The 16,638-nt window shown below is 50.6% G+C and overlaps 1 protein-coding gene across 1 annotated transcript in view; it reads left to right on the top strand.

The window, feature by feature from the left end:
* Positions 1-16,638, top strand: part of LOC142656999 (vitamin D3 hydroxylase-associated protein-like) — a 142,213-nt gene that overhangs the window by 64,191 nt on the left and 61,384 nt on the right. The gene's annotated exons all lie outside the window — the stretch shown is intronic.

The raw sequence follows: 16,638 nt of genomic DNA, 5'->3' as shown, positions 1-16,638 counted from the left end.
AGAGGGTGGAAGCAAAGTGTCTAATTCGCAGATATTTATAGAAGTCGCTTCTTAGTAGTGAATAGTTAGACATTAAATATTCAAAGGAGCTAAGTTGGTTTTGCAGATATATATGAGATAAGTTAAATATACCTCTGGTCTTCCAATTTGTTACATTTAAGTCAGGAATAGCTAGTTCGAAAATGTCAATAGGAAATTATGATTTAGGGAGAGAGAGTTTATCAATCGATTCCTTCTGCAAGTAAGACCGGCAGGTTAAAATAGCAGTCATAAATGGAGAAATTCTAGAAGGAACGGGGAGATTCCAAAGAGCTAAAAAGAGAAGTGCTTTAATATTAGAAGGGAAAATGTAGAAAGATTCAATTTGGACCCAGTGTTTAGAGAGGTTCGCCTGCTAACCTGAACTAAAAAGTGCCACCTAGGTAGCTATATATGGGAAGCAACCCTCGGTTTACGATAGGACCATATATATCCCATGAGAATCCGTTGGAGGCGGCGAAACAATGACTTCGGAATATTTATTGGGACCGTTCGAAATAAATATAAGAGCTTCGGTAACAATTGCATTTTAAAAGTAGCGACCCTACTGTCACGAAGGGTCTGTGGACCCACTGGGCCGTACCGTCTTGGCGGTATGGCAGCTGGCCAACAGGACGCAGGTCAAAGTCTATAGTTCGTCTAGAGTACCTGTGGCAGCTCGGACAGTAGCAAGGCAGGCTTGGCAGGAACTTGGCATCAGGTGAACGTTAGGTGTGGAGAAGGAGAAAAGGCGTGGTATCCAACGCAGCACGGCACTAGATCAGGATACAAGTAATAGGATACAGGAACAGGAACACTGGGAGCAAGAAACACTAGGGGGCCATATGCAAGACAGACTAGAAATACACAACAAAGATCAGGCATAAAACTAGGGGGCTAGACCCCTCTTACAGTCCAGAGTACTCACGGGTCAAGGTTAATGAACGAGATCCGGTGCGCGCACTGCTGATTTAAGAGCTGGCACGAGCACACTATGGGATCCTTCTGTGGTGAGTAGACGCAAGCGCTGGCTTCTCCTGAGGAGGAGGCTGGGGCCAGCGCTTGCCGACTCGTGGCTGCGGCTGTCCGGTGGAGAACGGAGCTGACAGCCCGCAGCCACGGACATTACAGTATCCCCCCACTTACGCCCCTCTTCTTGCGACCATAGCAGAAAATAAACTTTTTCAGAAGAGCAGGAGCATTGAGGTTCTCCTCTGGCTCCCAAGACCTCTCTTCAGGACCAAATCCCCTCCAATCCACCAAATAAAAGGTCTTTCCACTCACTCTTTTGGTGTCTGGACCTCTTGAACCTCAATGATGTCTGAAGGGCCGCTGGCGACAACCACAGGGCTAGGAGTCTTGGTGTAGCTGTTCAGGACCACTGGCTTCAGGAGGGATACATGGAAGGAGTTGGGGATCTTGAGGGTAGGAGGCAGCTGAAGCTTATAGGCGACTTGGTTGATCTGTTGTAGAATCTCGACTGGTCCGAGGAACCTGGGAGCAAACTTGCATGACGGCACCCTCAGTCAAATGTTCCTGGAGGACAGCTACACCTTTGTGCCAGGAAGAAACAGAGGCGGTTCTCTTCTCCTTGTGTACGCCCTCCGTTTCATATGGTCAACTGCCAGCAGGATGGAGGATCGAGTCTGCCGCCAAATCTGTAGAAAGTCCCTAAAGTCCGCGTCAGCAGCTGGTACCTTGGATGAATCAGGAACCGGGAGAGGTATTCGTGGGTGTTGGCCAAGGACTATGAAGAACGGAGTGTTCCTAGTGGACTTGCTGGTATGATTGGTGTAGGAGAATTCATCCCACGTAAGCAACTGCACCCAGTCATCATGCTGCCTAGAGACTAAATGACGCAGGTAGTTCTCCAAGATTTGATTGATCCTCTCGACCTGTCCATTGGACTGAGGATGGTAGGCCGAGGAAAAGTGCAACTTCACACCTAGAAGTCCACAGAGGGCTCTCCAGAACCTCGAGGTGAACTGAACCCCCCGATCAGACACAATATGCTGCGGCAAGCCGTGCAGGCGTAAGATGTGTTGGATAAACAGCTTGGCCAGTTGAGAAGCAGATGGAAGACTGGTCAGAGGAACGAAGTGGGCCATTTTTGAAAATCGATCCACCACCACCCAGACAGTACTGCATCCGGCAGAGAGAGGCAGGTCAGTAACAAAGTCCATAGCTATATGCTGCCAGGGAGCATCGGGCACAGGCAATGGCTGGAGCAGACCAGCGGGTCTGGAGTGAGCGACCTTGTTAGCTGCACACACAGGGCAGATGGAAACAAATTCCATGACATCTTTGGGCAGCGTGGGCCACCATAAATGACGGGCAATCAAATGCCGGGTCTTACAGATCCCCGCGTGACCTGCCAGTCTAGAGGCGTGTCCCCAGCGGAGGATTCTCCTTCAGTCAGCCATGCGCACAAAAGTCCTCCCTGGGGGGATGTCCCCAACTTGCAGTGGCTTGACTGAGACAATACAGGATGGGTCGATAATGTTCTGGGGCATCTCCATGGTGTCTTCTGTGTCAAAAGACCTGGACAATGCATCGGCCCTCACATTCTTGTCAGCCGGGCGATAATGTAACTCAAACTGGAACCTGGCAAAGAACAGTGACCACCTGGCCTGACGAGGATTCAGCCGTTGGGCTGTCTGGAGGTAGGTGAGGTTCTTGTGGTCCGTAAAAATCAGGATGGGGTGAGCTGCGCCCTCTAGTAGATGTCTCCACTCCTCCATGGCCAATTTGATGAGAAAAGGTTAGAGAAATATCCACATACCCTAGACTTGCCCTTGGTACCTCTTTGGAACATGAATGCACCAGCACCGACAGAGGATGCGTCCACCTCCAATGAGAACTGTAGAGAGACATCCGGATGATGGAGGATACAGGCTGACGTGAAGGCACTCTTCAGTCTATTGAATGCGGACTCTGCCTCAGTAGTCCACATCTTGGCGTTCATGCCCTTCTTGGTGAGGTTAGAGATAGGAGATGTCAGTGAAGAGAAGTTTGGGATGAACTGTCTGTAAAAATTGGCGAATTCCAGAAAGCGCTGTATGGCCCTCAAGTCTTGAGGGCGTGGCCATTGCAGGATGGACTTTACCTTTTCAGGATCCATCTTGAGACCTCTATTTGAGATGATGTAGCCCAGGAAGGGTAGAGCATCTGTCTCAAATACGCACTTCTCCAATTTGGCGTACAGATGACTCTCCCTTAACCGGAGCAAGACTTGACGGACATGCTTCTGATGAGTCATAGGATCTGGAGAAAAAATCAAGATGTCATCAAGATAGACCACAACACAAACATAGAGGAGGTCATGGAAAATGTCATTAACAAACTCCTGGAAGACCGCGGGAGATTTACACAGGCCGAAGGGCATTACTAGATACTCCATCACGGGTGTTAAATGCCATCTTCCATTCATCACCCTGGCGAATCCGGATTAGGTTGTAAGCCCCACACAGGTCTAACTTGGAAAAAATCTTGGCACCACGTATACGGTCAAATAATTCTGATATCCATGGAAACGGATACTTATTTTTCACCCTGATCTGGTTGAGACCTCGGTAGTCGACACAGGGAACCATCCTTCTTTTTGGCGAAGAAGAACCCGGCTCCTGCCGGGGAGGAAGACTTGCGTATGAAGCCCCGCTCCAAGTTCTCTCTAACATAGTCGGACATAGACAGAGTCTCTGGCAGAAAGAGAGGATATACCCTGCCACGCGGAATGGAAGCACCAGGAACCAGCTAGATAGGACAGTCATACGCCCGATGTGGGGGCAATGTCTCCGCCTCTTTCTTGCTGAAGACGTCCACAAATGAAGCAAAATGACTATCCTGCCAGTGACTGAGGCAGAGGAGGCTGAGCTGAACTAATCTGTCCCGGGCAACGATTGTGACACTCGGGGCCCCACTGGAGAACCTCTCCAGAGTTCCATTCCAGTACTGGGGCATGCAATCGGAGCCAAGGCAGGCCCAGCAGCACAGGGTCAACGGCTTTGGGTAGGACATAGAACGACAGCAGTTCAGAGTGGAGAGCCCCTACTTGGAGCCTCAGTGGTTTGGTCACAGCAATAACTGGGTCTGGCAGGGGTAGACCATCAACTGAAGCAATTGTCAATGGGCTCCTAATAGGGGTGGTAGGCAATTGAAGATGGTCCACCAAGTCTCTACGGACGAAATTTGCAGCGGATCCAGAGTCCAGATACGCAGAGACCTGATGCTTTCTATCGCCGGACACTATGATCATGGGTAAGGACAATTTGGATGGAAGTCCTTTTTTACCCAGGGTTGTCACTCCTAGCAACCCTAGGCTTTGGGGCTTTTGGGGGCACAGGCGCACAAGATGGCCACCGAGGCCACAATATAGACAGAGTCCCGAAGTGCGTCTGCGTTGTCTCTCCTGGGTGGATAGCTTACCCCGGTCCATCATCACAGACTCCTTAGGAGGATCAACATCTGACGACAGCAGGGGTTGCTGCAAAGTAGGTACCAGACTAGGAAGGCCTCCCACCAGACGAACCTCTTGGAGGCGTTCTCGGATCCGCATATCAATCCGGGCGGACAGAAGGATGAGGTCATCCAAGGTAGATGGCAGGTCTAGAGCGGCAAGTTCGTCCTTAATTTTAGGAGACAGTCCATTCCAGAATGCAGCTACCAGGGCCTAATTGTTCCATGTGAGCTCTCCCACCAGGGCGCGGAAGTGGATGCGTACTCGCTCACGGAGGTGTGTCCTTGGCGTAGTTTAATCAAAGAAGCCGCTGCAGGTGAGACCCGTCCAGGCTCCTCAAACACTATTCGAAAAGTGCGGAGAAAGGCTTGGAAGTCACGGGTCCCTGGTCCTTGTCTCTCCCAGATAGGGTTCACCCATGCAAGGGCCTTGCCAGTGAGGAAAGAGATGATGAAAGTGACCATTGCGCAATCAAATTAAAATGTCCTAGAATACAGGCTGAAGTGGATCTGGCACTGGTTCAAAAATCCACGACAGGTACCTGCGTCTCCATCATAGCGGTCCGGAAGTGGCAAAGAAAAACGCGGGTCGACACTGCCAGGAGGTGTAGTCTGAGGAGCAACACTGCCAGGAGATCTAGTAGGAGGAACGGCAGCTCGTGCCTCCTGCTGATGTACGAGAATGTTCAAATCCTGGAGGAGTTGGTCCTGTCGAGATTGGAGGTCCAGCAAATCCGCCCGCATCTCCTGTGACGTCGTCATGATCTTGGATCGACCAGCGGGGTCCATGGCCTGAGCTTACTGTCACGAAGGGTTTGTGGACCCACTGGGCTGTACTGCCTTGGCGGTATGGCAGCTGGCCAACAGGACGCAGGTCAAAGTCTATAGTTTGTATAGGGTACCTGTGGCAGCTTGGACAGTAGCAAGGCAGGCTTGGCAGGAACTTGGCAGCAGGTGGACATCAGGTGTGGAGAAGCAGAACAGGCATGGTATCCAACAAAGCACGGCACTAGATCAGGATACAAGTAATAGGATACAGGAACAGGAACACTGGGAGAAGGAAACATAACAAAGCGCAGGCATAGAACTAGGGGGCTGGACCCCTCTTATAGTCCAGAGTACTCACGCGTCAAGGTTCATGAAAGAGGTCCGGTGTGCACGCTGCCCCTTTATGAGCGAGCACGCGCATGCGAGCTCGCCCTACGGGATCCGGCTGTGTTAAGTAGACGCGAGCGCTGGCTTCTCCTGAGGAGGAGGCTGGGGCCAGCGCTTGCCGACTTGTGGCTGCGGCTGTCAGGGGGAGAACGGAGCTGACAGCCCGCAGCCATGGACATTACACCTACCCACCCATGATACTTCAAATTTATGTAATCTAGTAGTTTCTAATTGAATGGTTGCTAAGATGGGTTCATAATTAGCGTGATATAGAGATTTATGTTGGTGTCCTAATGGTACCCAGATATTTGATGCCGTCTTCCTGCCAGTCAAAGGGATATTTGTTTTTAAGGTAATGAAATGTCGATAAGGGAAGATTTAACGGTAGTATTTGGGTCTATTGGGTATTACGTTTATACAAGGAGCCGCCCATATGTTTGAACGCATTTTAAAGCAGATTTCAGAGATTCTGCTGGGGATGATAATGAAAGTATAATATCATCCGCATATAATGATTGAGTATGGGTTCTATTTCCGATTCGTATCCCATGGATGTTCGCATGTGTTCCTAAAAGTTGTGCGAATAGTTCCATGGATTGGATAAACACTAGTGGGGATAAAGGACATCCTTGTCTAGTGTCATTGGTCATTTGAAAATGATCGGACAGCCCACCATTAATGTAGACCTTAGCGGAAGGATTTGAGTGTAGTGCCTTAATAGCTGTAAGTATGGCCCCGTTAAAACCCATTATTTCGAGAGTGGAAAAAGCATATGCCCAATGAATGCGGTCAAAAGCTTTTTCCGCATCGAGAGCTAACATAAGCGATGGAGTAGGTGACTGTTCAATATGATGTCATAAATTCAGCACTCCGAGTATTGTCTGAAGCCGGTCTGCCCTGTACATATCCTACTTGATCCTCTCCACTCAATGACGGCAAAAGAGGGGCAAGTCTTGTAGCTAAAATCTTTGCATAAAGCTTGACCTCTCTATTCAATAATGAAATAGGGCGAAAATTCTGGGGAACATCCATGGGTTTGCCGGGTTTTGGAATAATTACAATTAAAGCAGATTGGTTTTCTGCTGACAGTTCCAGATGACATAGCTTTCTGAAAAAATCTGCTCATAAGGAGTTACAATGCCCTGTAGGGACTTATAATACATATTGGAGAGCCCATCTGGACCAGGGGATTTATCATTAGGTAGTTGCTGGATTGCAGTAGAAATTTCTGCCTCCAGTATTGGGGAATTTAGGCTAGATAATTGTCCCTCCGAGAGTGCAGGTAAGGCCAGGTTTCGAAGAAAATTCTGAATGTCCACCTCAGATGGATGAGGAGAGAAGGAGTCCATATTTAAGTGTTAGAGTGATGAGTAAAAGTTCTTAAATTGATTGGCTATGTCTCTAGGGTGTGTTTGTTTTATAAGTTTATGATTGTTGATTTGTTTTTATTTGTCTTTTTTTTTTGCTCCAGCTCAGGCTGGAGCTGAATATGCATAATTGTAACACTGCTAGTATATACCTGAGCATAAACGTTGTCATGTGAAAAAAACAATAAAGAAACGAATGAACGTAAAGTAACTGAGACTTCATGAGATCACATCCAAGTTAATTACACTAGACTACAAATCCCATCATCCTCTTCAGACATACATGACCCATGGCCTTCACACAGCATCCTCCTCTTCATTAGATGCCTCCTCCTGGCTCCTTCTATCTTGTGTGTGTCTCCAGTCTTCTGTGTCGTCTTCATGTTTTCTGAGGTGACCTCCTTTCCTTGGTTATTGTCATCTTTGAGCTGAGTCTTCTCATATCATTAAGCCTTAAGGTCCTATTACATGGTCCGACGTGAGCAGACCGCTCGTTGATCGGCGCTTGTTTTCTCCATTCACAAGGATCTAGTGTGGGGATGATCGCTCGTTACTATGATCGCTCGTTACTACGATCGCTCGTTCCCATACATTTCTATCATGTCGGCAGCGCATTATTTACACACCAAGAGGTCCTGACAACAACGATAAAAGTTTCTGCATTTAAATCGATTCAATCAGTAAGCCCAACGTAATGTAGGCGCAGCCGTAATGGAGAGAGTGCATGACAAGGTGGTTTGGGTTTTAGGCTATTAAGTGCGAGGCTATTTGTATAGGGATTTAAAGGGTTATGTAATGACAGGGGGTGGGAAACAGACAGTGAGCCCTAATCTACCCACCACTCAGTCCCTGCCTACTTGCAACGACCCGCCCTAGGCGACGGGGTACAACTGGGCGACGGTCCCTACGCTCAATAGGTGCACGACAGACAAACGGACAAGGGGACACAAGCAAAGGGAAATGGGGCAGTTGCCCACGGCAACACCGTGAGCAACAAGAGAGGTGAACGAGCCGAGTCAAACCAGGAATGTATGAGGTACCAAACGCAGAGCAGGAGAGTAGTCAGAAAGCCGGGGTCAGTATGAAGCAAGGTCAAATAGCTAGGAGCTGCAGCAAGGCCAGGAAACCACACGAGAAGAATCACAAGCAAAGGAGGAACAGGAAAGGCAGGTATAAATAGACAGAGGGCGGAACTAGCTCCGTCTGGCCAAGCTGCGATAGGCTCTCCCACTCCTAAGCCTGCCATCCTGAGTGGTGGAAGATGGAGTCAGTCTCAGAGACATAGAACCAGGTGCAGACTGATTACCCATGGGCATATACACAGAAGTGCCTTGCAGATCCTTTACAGTACCCCCCCCCTTTTATGAGGGGCCACCGGACCCTTTCTAAGTGGACCTGGTTTATTGGGGAAACGAAGGTGGAACTTCCTGACCAATAATACCCCAGCGTGAACATCCCGGGCGGGTACCCAAGTCCTCTCCTCAGGCCCGTATCCTCTCCAATGGACCAGGTACTGGAGGGAGCCTTGGACCATCTTGCTGTCCACAATCTTGGCCACCTCGAATTCCACCCCCTCAGGGGTGAGAACGGGAACAGGAGGTTTCCTCGAGGGAGCCCAGGACGGGGAGCAGCGTTTAAGGAGGGAGGCATGAAACACGTCGTGTATACGAAAAGATGGGGGCAACTCCAGTCGGAAGGAGATAGGATTGAGGACTTCGATGACCTTATACGGCCCTATAAACCGGGGAGCAAACTTCTTGGACGGGACCTTAAGGCGCAAGTTCTTAGATGATAACCACACCAGATCCCCTACCATAAACAAGGGGTTAGCAGAACGTCTTCTATCAGCCTGAGTTTTTTGTATACTCTGGGACGCCTCTAGGTTCTTCTGAACCTGGGCCCAGACTGTGCACAGTTCCCGATGAACGACCTCTACCTCGGGATTGTTGGAACTACCAGGTGAAACGGAGGAGAACGGTGGATTAAACCCAAAAGTACAGAAAAAGGGGGAGACCCCTGACGAGTTACTGACCCGGTTATTAAGGGAAAATTCGCCGAGGGGAATGAATGAGACCCAATCATGTTGACAGTCAGAGATAAAACACCTTAAATATTGTTCTAGAGACTGATTAGTCCTCTCAGTTTGGCCATTAGTTTCAGGATGGAAGGCAGAGGAGAAGGACAGATCAATCTCCAACTTTTTACAGAAAGCTCTCCAAAACAATGAAACAAATTGTACCCCTCTGTCCGAAACAATATTGACAGGGACCCCATGGAGACGCAGGATGTGTTTGACAAACAAGGTAGCTAACGTCTTAGCATTGGGTAGTTTCTTGAGGGGCACAAAGTGGCACATCTTACTGAAGCGGTCTACTACCAACCACACCACCGACTTGCCTTGAGATGGAGGCAAATCGGTGATAAAATCCATGGAGATATGGGTCCAAGGTCTCTGGGGAATGGGCAAAGAACGTAGTAAGCCCGCTGGTCGGGACCTGGGAGTCTTGGACCTGGCACAAACCTCACAAGCGGCGACGTAGGCCTTAACGTCTTTAGGCAACCCAGGCCACCAATAGTTTCTGGCAATAAGGTGTTTGGTACCCAGGATGCCTGGATGACCAGATAGTGCGGAGTCATGATTTTCCCTAAGTACCCTTAGCCGGAGTTGCAGGGGAACAAACAGCTTGTTCTCAGGAAGGTTCCCGGGAGCTGAACCTTGATCAGCCGCAATTTCAGAGACTAAATCAGAATCAATCGAAGAAACGACTATACCAGGAGGCAAAATACAAGCAGGATCTTCCTCCGAAGGAGGGCTGGCCATGAAGCTACGCGACAGTGCATCGGCCTTAATATTTTTAGACCCAGCCCTATAGGTAACCAAAAAGTTGAATCTGGTAAAAAAATAGCGCCCATCGAGCTTGTCTCGTGTTTAACCTCCGGGCAGATTCTAGGAAATCCAGATTCTTGTGGTCGGTAAGGACCGTTACCTGGTGCCTAGCCCCCTCCAGGAAGTGGCGCCACTCTTCAAATGCCCATTTAATGGCTAAGAGTTCGCGGTTGCCAATATCATAGTTACTCTCAGTGGGCGAAAACTTCCTGGAGAAGTAGGCACAGGGACGGAGAAGGGTGAGGGACCTGGTACCCTGGGACAAGACAGCCCCCACTCCCACCTCGGATGCGTCAACCTCCACGATAAATGGCTCCATTTGGTTGGGCTGGACCAGCACCGGGGCCGAGATAAAGCACTTCTTAAGGACCTCAAAATCCTGGACAGCCTCAGGAGGCCAGTGGAGGAGATCAGCACCTTTGCGAGTGAGGTCCGTAAGAGGCTTAGCGATGACCGAGAAGTTAGCAATAAATCTCCTGTAATAATTAGCAAACCCCAAGAAACACTGTAACGCCTTCAGGGAGGCAGGTTGGACCCATTCCACCACATCCTCGACCTTGGCGGGGTCCATGCGGAATTCATGAGGAGTGAGGATTTGACCCAAAAATGGTATCTATTGCACCCGAAAACAAACATTTTTCGGTCTTAGCAAACAGTTTGTTTTCCCGAAGGACCTGGAGCACCTTCCTGACATGCTCAATGTGGGAGGACCAGTCCTTGGAAAACACAAGTATGTCATCAAGGTACACTACAAGAAATACCCCCAGGTAATCTCTTAAAATCTCATTTATGAAATTCTGGAAGACCGCGGGGGCATTACACAACCCAAAGGGCATGACGAGGTATTCGAAATGACCTTCGGGCGTGTTAAATGCAGTCTTCCACTCATCCCCCTCTTTGATTCGGATAAGGTTATACGCCCCCGTAGATCAAACTTAGAGAACCATTGGGCCCCCTGAACCTGATTAAAGAGATCAGGAATCAAAGGAAGGGGATACTGGTTCCTTACAGTGACCTTATTCAAGTTACGGTAGTCAATGCATGGCCTAAGACCACCATCCTTCTTCCCTACGAAGAAGAAGCCAGCACCTACCGGAGAAGTAGAGGGGCGAATGTAACCCTTGGCCAGGCATTCCTGGATATACTCTCTCATGGCTTCACGTTCGGGACAAGAAAGGTTAAATATCCTACCCTTAGGGAGCTTAGCTCCTGGTACCAAATCGATAGCGCAATCGTATTCTCTATGAGGTGGTAACACTTCGGAGGCCTCTTTAGAGAAAACATCAGCGAAGTCCTGAACAAACTCAGGTAGCGTGTTCACCTCCTCAGGGGGAGAAATAGAATTAACAGAAAAACATGACGTCAAGCATTCATTACCCCCATTTGGTAAGCTCCCCAGTATTCCAGTCAAACGTGGGATTATGCAACTGCAACCAGGGAAGGCCTAAAACCAAATCGGACGATAATTCCATCATCAACAGTACAGAGCACTGCTCCAAATGCATGGAGCCAACAAGGAGTTCAAAAACAGGGGTATGCTGAGTAAAATAACCATTAGCAAGGGGAGTGGAGTCGATACCCACTACCGGGACAGGTTTAAGCAAATCAATCAAAGGCATAGCTAGAGACATAGCAAATTCCACAGACATGATATTAGCAGAAGACCCTGAATCCACGAAGGCACTGCCGGTAGCAGACCTACCACCAAAAGAGACCTGGAAGGGAAGCAAGATTTTATTACGTTTCATATTTACGGGAAATACCTGTGCGCCCAAGTGACCTCCCCGATGATTACTTAGGCACGGAAGTTCTCAGGCTGCATTCTTACGCTTAGGACAGTTGTTCACTTGATGTTTGTCATCCCCACAATAGAAGCAGAGACCATTCTTCCTGCGGAACTCTCTACATTGTCGGGGGGACACGGAGGCCCCGAGTTGCATAGGTATCTCCGAGTCTTCCGTGGAAGAGCGAAGCAACGGGACCTCGGGAGGCATCATGGGGGAGTCAGAGGGGAAAACACAAAACTGTTCAAGTTGTCGTTCCCTGAGACGTCGGTCAAGTCGTACCGCTAAAGCCATAACCTGGTCTAAGGAGTCAGAACAGGGATAGCTAACTAGCAGGTCTTTCAGGGCGTTCGACAGACCCAACCTAAACTGGCACCTTAAGGCAGGGTCATTCCACCGAGAAGCTACGCACCACTTCTTAAAGTCAGAGCAATACTCCTCCACAGGTCTCTTACCCTGACGTAAGGTCACCAGCTGACTCTCGGCAAAGGCAGTCCTGTCAGTCTCGTCATAAATGAGTCCGAGAGCAGAAAAGAAACAGTCAACGGAGGAAAGTTCAGGGGCGTCAGGGGCCAGGGAGAAGGCCCATTCTTGGGGCCCTTCCTGGAGCCGGGACATAATTATACCCACCCGCTGGCTCTCAGAACCTGAGGAGTGGGGCTTTAAGCGAAAGTAGAGCTTACAACTCTCCCGAAAGGAGAGAAAAGTCCTCCGGTCCCCTGAGAACCGGTCAGGCAACTTGAGGTGGGGTTCAAGAGGTGAGGTGAGAGGTACAACCATGGCAGCGTCAGGCTGGTTGACCCTCTGAGCCAGGGCCTGGACCTGTAGGGAGAGACCCTGCATTTGCTGAGCCAGGGTCTCAAGGGGGTCCATAATAGAGTGAGGGACCAGGGTAGCCTAGGTATACGGGCTTGTGATTATGTAATGACAGGGGGGTGTGAAACAGACAGTGAGCCCTAATCTACCCACCACTCAGTCCCTGCCTACTTGCAACGACCCGCCCTAGGCGACGTGGTACAAGTGGGCGACGGTCCCTACGCTCAGTAGGTGCACGACAGACAAACGGACAAGGGGACACAAGCAAAGGGAAATGGTGAATGAGCCGAGTCAAACCAGGAATGTACGAGGTACCAAACGCAGAGCAGGAGAGTAGTCAGAAAGCTGGGGTCAGTATGAAGCAAGGTCAAATAGCTAGGAGCTGCAGCAGGGCCAGGAAACCACACGAGAAGAATCACAAGCAAAGGAGGAACAGGAAAGGCAGGTATAAATAGACAGAGGGCGGAACTAGCTCCGTCTGGCCAAGCTGCGATAGGCTCTCCCACTCCTAAGCCTGCCATCCTGAGTGGTGGAAGATGGAGTCAGTCTCAGAGACATAGAACCAGGTGCAGACTGATTACCCATGGGCGTATACACAGAAGTGCCTGGCAGATCCTTTACGGGTTAAGTATAGGGGGGCTGGTATAGGAATGTATCTATATGTGGTGGGAGGAGTATAGTGCATATAAGTCCATGTGGGATAGAGGCAGCCCTCTTTCCCGCTGGACAACAGGAGAAAGATTTTCTGTGTGTTACGCTACAGTGTTAAAAAAATAAAATAAAAATTATATTTCACTTACCTTTGTAAAGGATCTGCCAGACACAGCTTTTGTGTCGACGCCCGTGCGTAATCGGTCTGCACCTGCTCCTAAGTCTGAGAGAGTGACACGATCTTCTACCAGTCAGGCTGGGAGGCTGAGGAGTGGGAGAGCCTATCACAGCCTGGCCAGACGGAGCTAGCTCCCGCCCTCTGTCTATTTATACCTGCATTTCCTGCTCCTCCTTTGCCTGTGATTCTTTCCTGTTTCCTGGCTCTGCTGCTCCTGCTATTATTATTGACCTTGCTTCATTTTGACCCTGGCTTTACTGACTACGCTCCTGCTCTGCGATTGGTACCTCGTACACTCCTGGTTTGACTCGGCTCGTTCACTACTCTTGTTGCTCACGGTGTTGCTGTGGTCAACTGCCCCATTTCCCTTAGCTTCTGTGTACCCTTGTCTGTCGTGCAATTATTGAGCGTAGGGACCGTCGCCCAATTGTACGCCGTCGCCTAGGACGGGCCGTTGCAAGTAGGCAGGGACTGAGTGGCGGGTAGATTAGGGCTCACCTGTCTGTCTCCCTACCCCATCATAACAACCTTATCATTGATGCTTCACTGGAGTCCATGATGGCCAGGATCAGAGACGCGGCGTTGCAGCACGGTCCTGGATGGCTGGAGCAGCTGTTCTCTGGGGCTCTTCCTCCTGATCCAGCGGCGGGAGCGTCGAGTGCAGAGGGACGCATGGGCGCCATGGGAGCCCCACCAGGGACCCTCCTCCTCTGGGTCCTAAGTGAGCGCTATGCTCAGGGCGTAGGAGGTCTGGGAGGAATCCCGGCAGGCGTGCGGGATTGGAGGTGACAGGAGGGGGGGGCCGCGGCCATCTTCCCTCCTCCTGTCTTCACCGACAAGGCCGGAAGTGATGGCGGGACCGGAAGTGACGGCCCTCTCCGGCGCCGATGTTCCGGGAGCCGGAGGAGCTCATCAAACAGAGGAGAGGACACCATGCCCGGCCCGCAGGAAGAGGCGGGCTCGAATAAGAGGATGCGGTCGCCTCCTGCTGGAGCAGGGAGGCGTGCTGCGGGGACCGGAAGTACCCAGTCCGGGTCTGCTGGTGACGTCGTGCCCCTTCCGGAAAGGGGGGGTAGCGGCCATCTTGCCTGTCAGTGAGAGGGGAAGAGGACTCGGAGGACAGCCCTGCAGGACTGTCTTTCCAGTTATGCCACGCCAGAAGCGGGTGGCCGGGCGTTGGACGGGCCGGTGTCGGCTGGGCCTAGGACTGCATCGGCCAGGATGTCGGACAACTACGGGGCGAGAGTGGTGCCGGACTACCACCCCACTGGAACACCGCGATTGACAGCTAGAACTTCTGTATTGGTGGATACGGCCGCTGGGAGGTCACCTCAGGGTCGGCCGGGTGAGTCTACCACTGATGTGGTGCCGGGGATGTGTGGGGGTGATGTGGGGGGTATGTTTTCTGTGGCTCATATGCAAAATTTTTTAAGGGTATAAAGGGATATTTTGCTAAAGGTATAGGGGATGTAGGGCAGTCTCCAGCGATGGTGTGGGGCGCAACTAGTGAGGCGTGTGGAAGTGCGGCTGCGGCAGGGGTTGCGGTTGCTAGCGAGGTGGCGCAGGTTGCTGGCGCTGTGGTGGAGGTGGATAAGTCGGTTGATGCGTTGGCTGGTACATCCAAAAAAGTGGTGGATGACGTGTGTTTGGCTGACGCTGCGAGGGGCGAGGTGTATGTGTGTTTTGAGGGCATTTGAAGGCTCAGATTAGGGAGAAGATTTGGAAGGACTAATATGTGGAGATTTTTGCCGTTAGAAAAGTTTAACCTGCACCGGTGGAAACCGGATGAGAGTAAGAAGGAGGAGGAGAAGAGGCGTCGTTATCGCTTGATTCCTCGGTCGTTCACAAATTGGCTGCATGCCTTTGCTATTTTGGCCAGTGTGGTTGGCGAAAAGAATTGTTCGGCGCTGTTTTGCTACATGGATTCTGTGGGGAGGTATGATGAACAGTTTCGTCAGCGGAAGTCGGTACGCACTTCATTGAGATGGGATCACAAGGACATTAGTCTGTGGATGTGATTAATGTCGGCTCCTAAGCAGGGGCATCAGGACTTTCGGGATGTGGCCGGCAGGCAGGAGTCTGCAGCGGGTCGGTCAGCTTCCTCGGGAAAAGGATGTTGCTGGCAGTTCAACGAGGGGCATTGCAAGTTTGGCCCAGACTGCAGGTACAAGCACGAGTGCTCCAGTTGCGGAGGCGCCCATGGTTTGTCCAGATGCTTCATGAAGCATAAGGGCAGGCAGGGAGATGCTGAGCAGAAGAGGGGGTGACGCCGGTGAGGGGGGAAAGGAGGCTTCAGTTTTTAAGGGAGTATCCAAATAGTAAAGTGGCAGAGTTGTTGTTTCTGGGTTTTTCAGAGGGTTTCAGGATTCCTTGTACGTCGGCGGTACGGGAAGGGGTTTTCCGGAATTTGTCATCTGCGTTGGCGCGGCCTGAACTGGTTACTGATAAGTTGATGAAGGAGGTGGCTTTGGGTCGCATGGCTGGCCCGTTTTCCTCCCCACCCGTTCCTGGTTTGCGGGTTTCCCCGTTGGGTTTGGTTCCTAAAAAGGAGGTTAATAAATTCCGCCTTATTCATCACTTGTCTTATCCGGAAGGCGAGTCGGTGAATGACGGCATTGATCCGGCATTGTGCGCGGTCAGTTACACTTCCTTTGATGCGGCGGTTGTTTGGGTTCGGAAATACGGGAAGGGCTCCCTGTTAGCAAAAACTGACATTGAGGCCGCTTTTCGTTTATTGCCGGTGCATCCGGATAGTTTTTGTTTGCTGGGATGTTATTGGCAGGAGGAATATTTTGTAGATTGTTGCCTCCCGATGGGCTGCTCCATTTCATGCGCTTATTTTGAGATGTTTAGCACGTTTTTGGAGTGGGTGGTCCGTCGGGAGGCGCAGGTGCAATCTGCCCTGCATTATCTGGATGATTTCCTGTTTATCGGGCCGCCGGGTACCTATGTGTGTGCAGGATTGCTACACACTATGGAGAGAGTGGCAATGGATTTTGGGGTACCTCTGGCGCCTGAAAAAACCGAGGGACCCACGACGGTTATTAAGTTTTTGGGAATCATGATTGATTCGGATAACATGGAGTGTCGCTTGCCTGATGATAAGTTGCTGGAGATGAGAGGGTTGATGGCGAGTGCGCTGCGCAGGAGGAAGATACAATTGCGGGACTTGCAATCCTTGTTGGGGCATTTGAATTTTGCTTGTAGGATTATGCCCATGGGGCGGGTGTTTTGCAGGCGATTGGCTGGTGCTACCGCAGGGGTGCATTCCCCTCATCATTTCATTAGGCTGTCAGCGGAGTTGAAAGCCGATTTGTTGGTGTGGGG

The sequence above is a fragment of the Rhinoderma darwinii genome, chromosome 7, assembly GCF_050947455.1.
Source record: "Rhinoderma darwinii isolate aRhiDar2 chromosome 7, aRhiDar2.hap1, whole genome shotgun sequence".
NCBI lineage: Eukaryota > Metazoa > Chordata > Amphibia > Anura > Rhinodermatidae > Rhinoderma > Rhinoderma darwinii.
The sequence above is the reverse complement of the archived record's forward strand: the minus strand, read 5'-3'. Positions and strand labels throughout refer to the sequence as shown.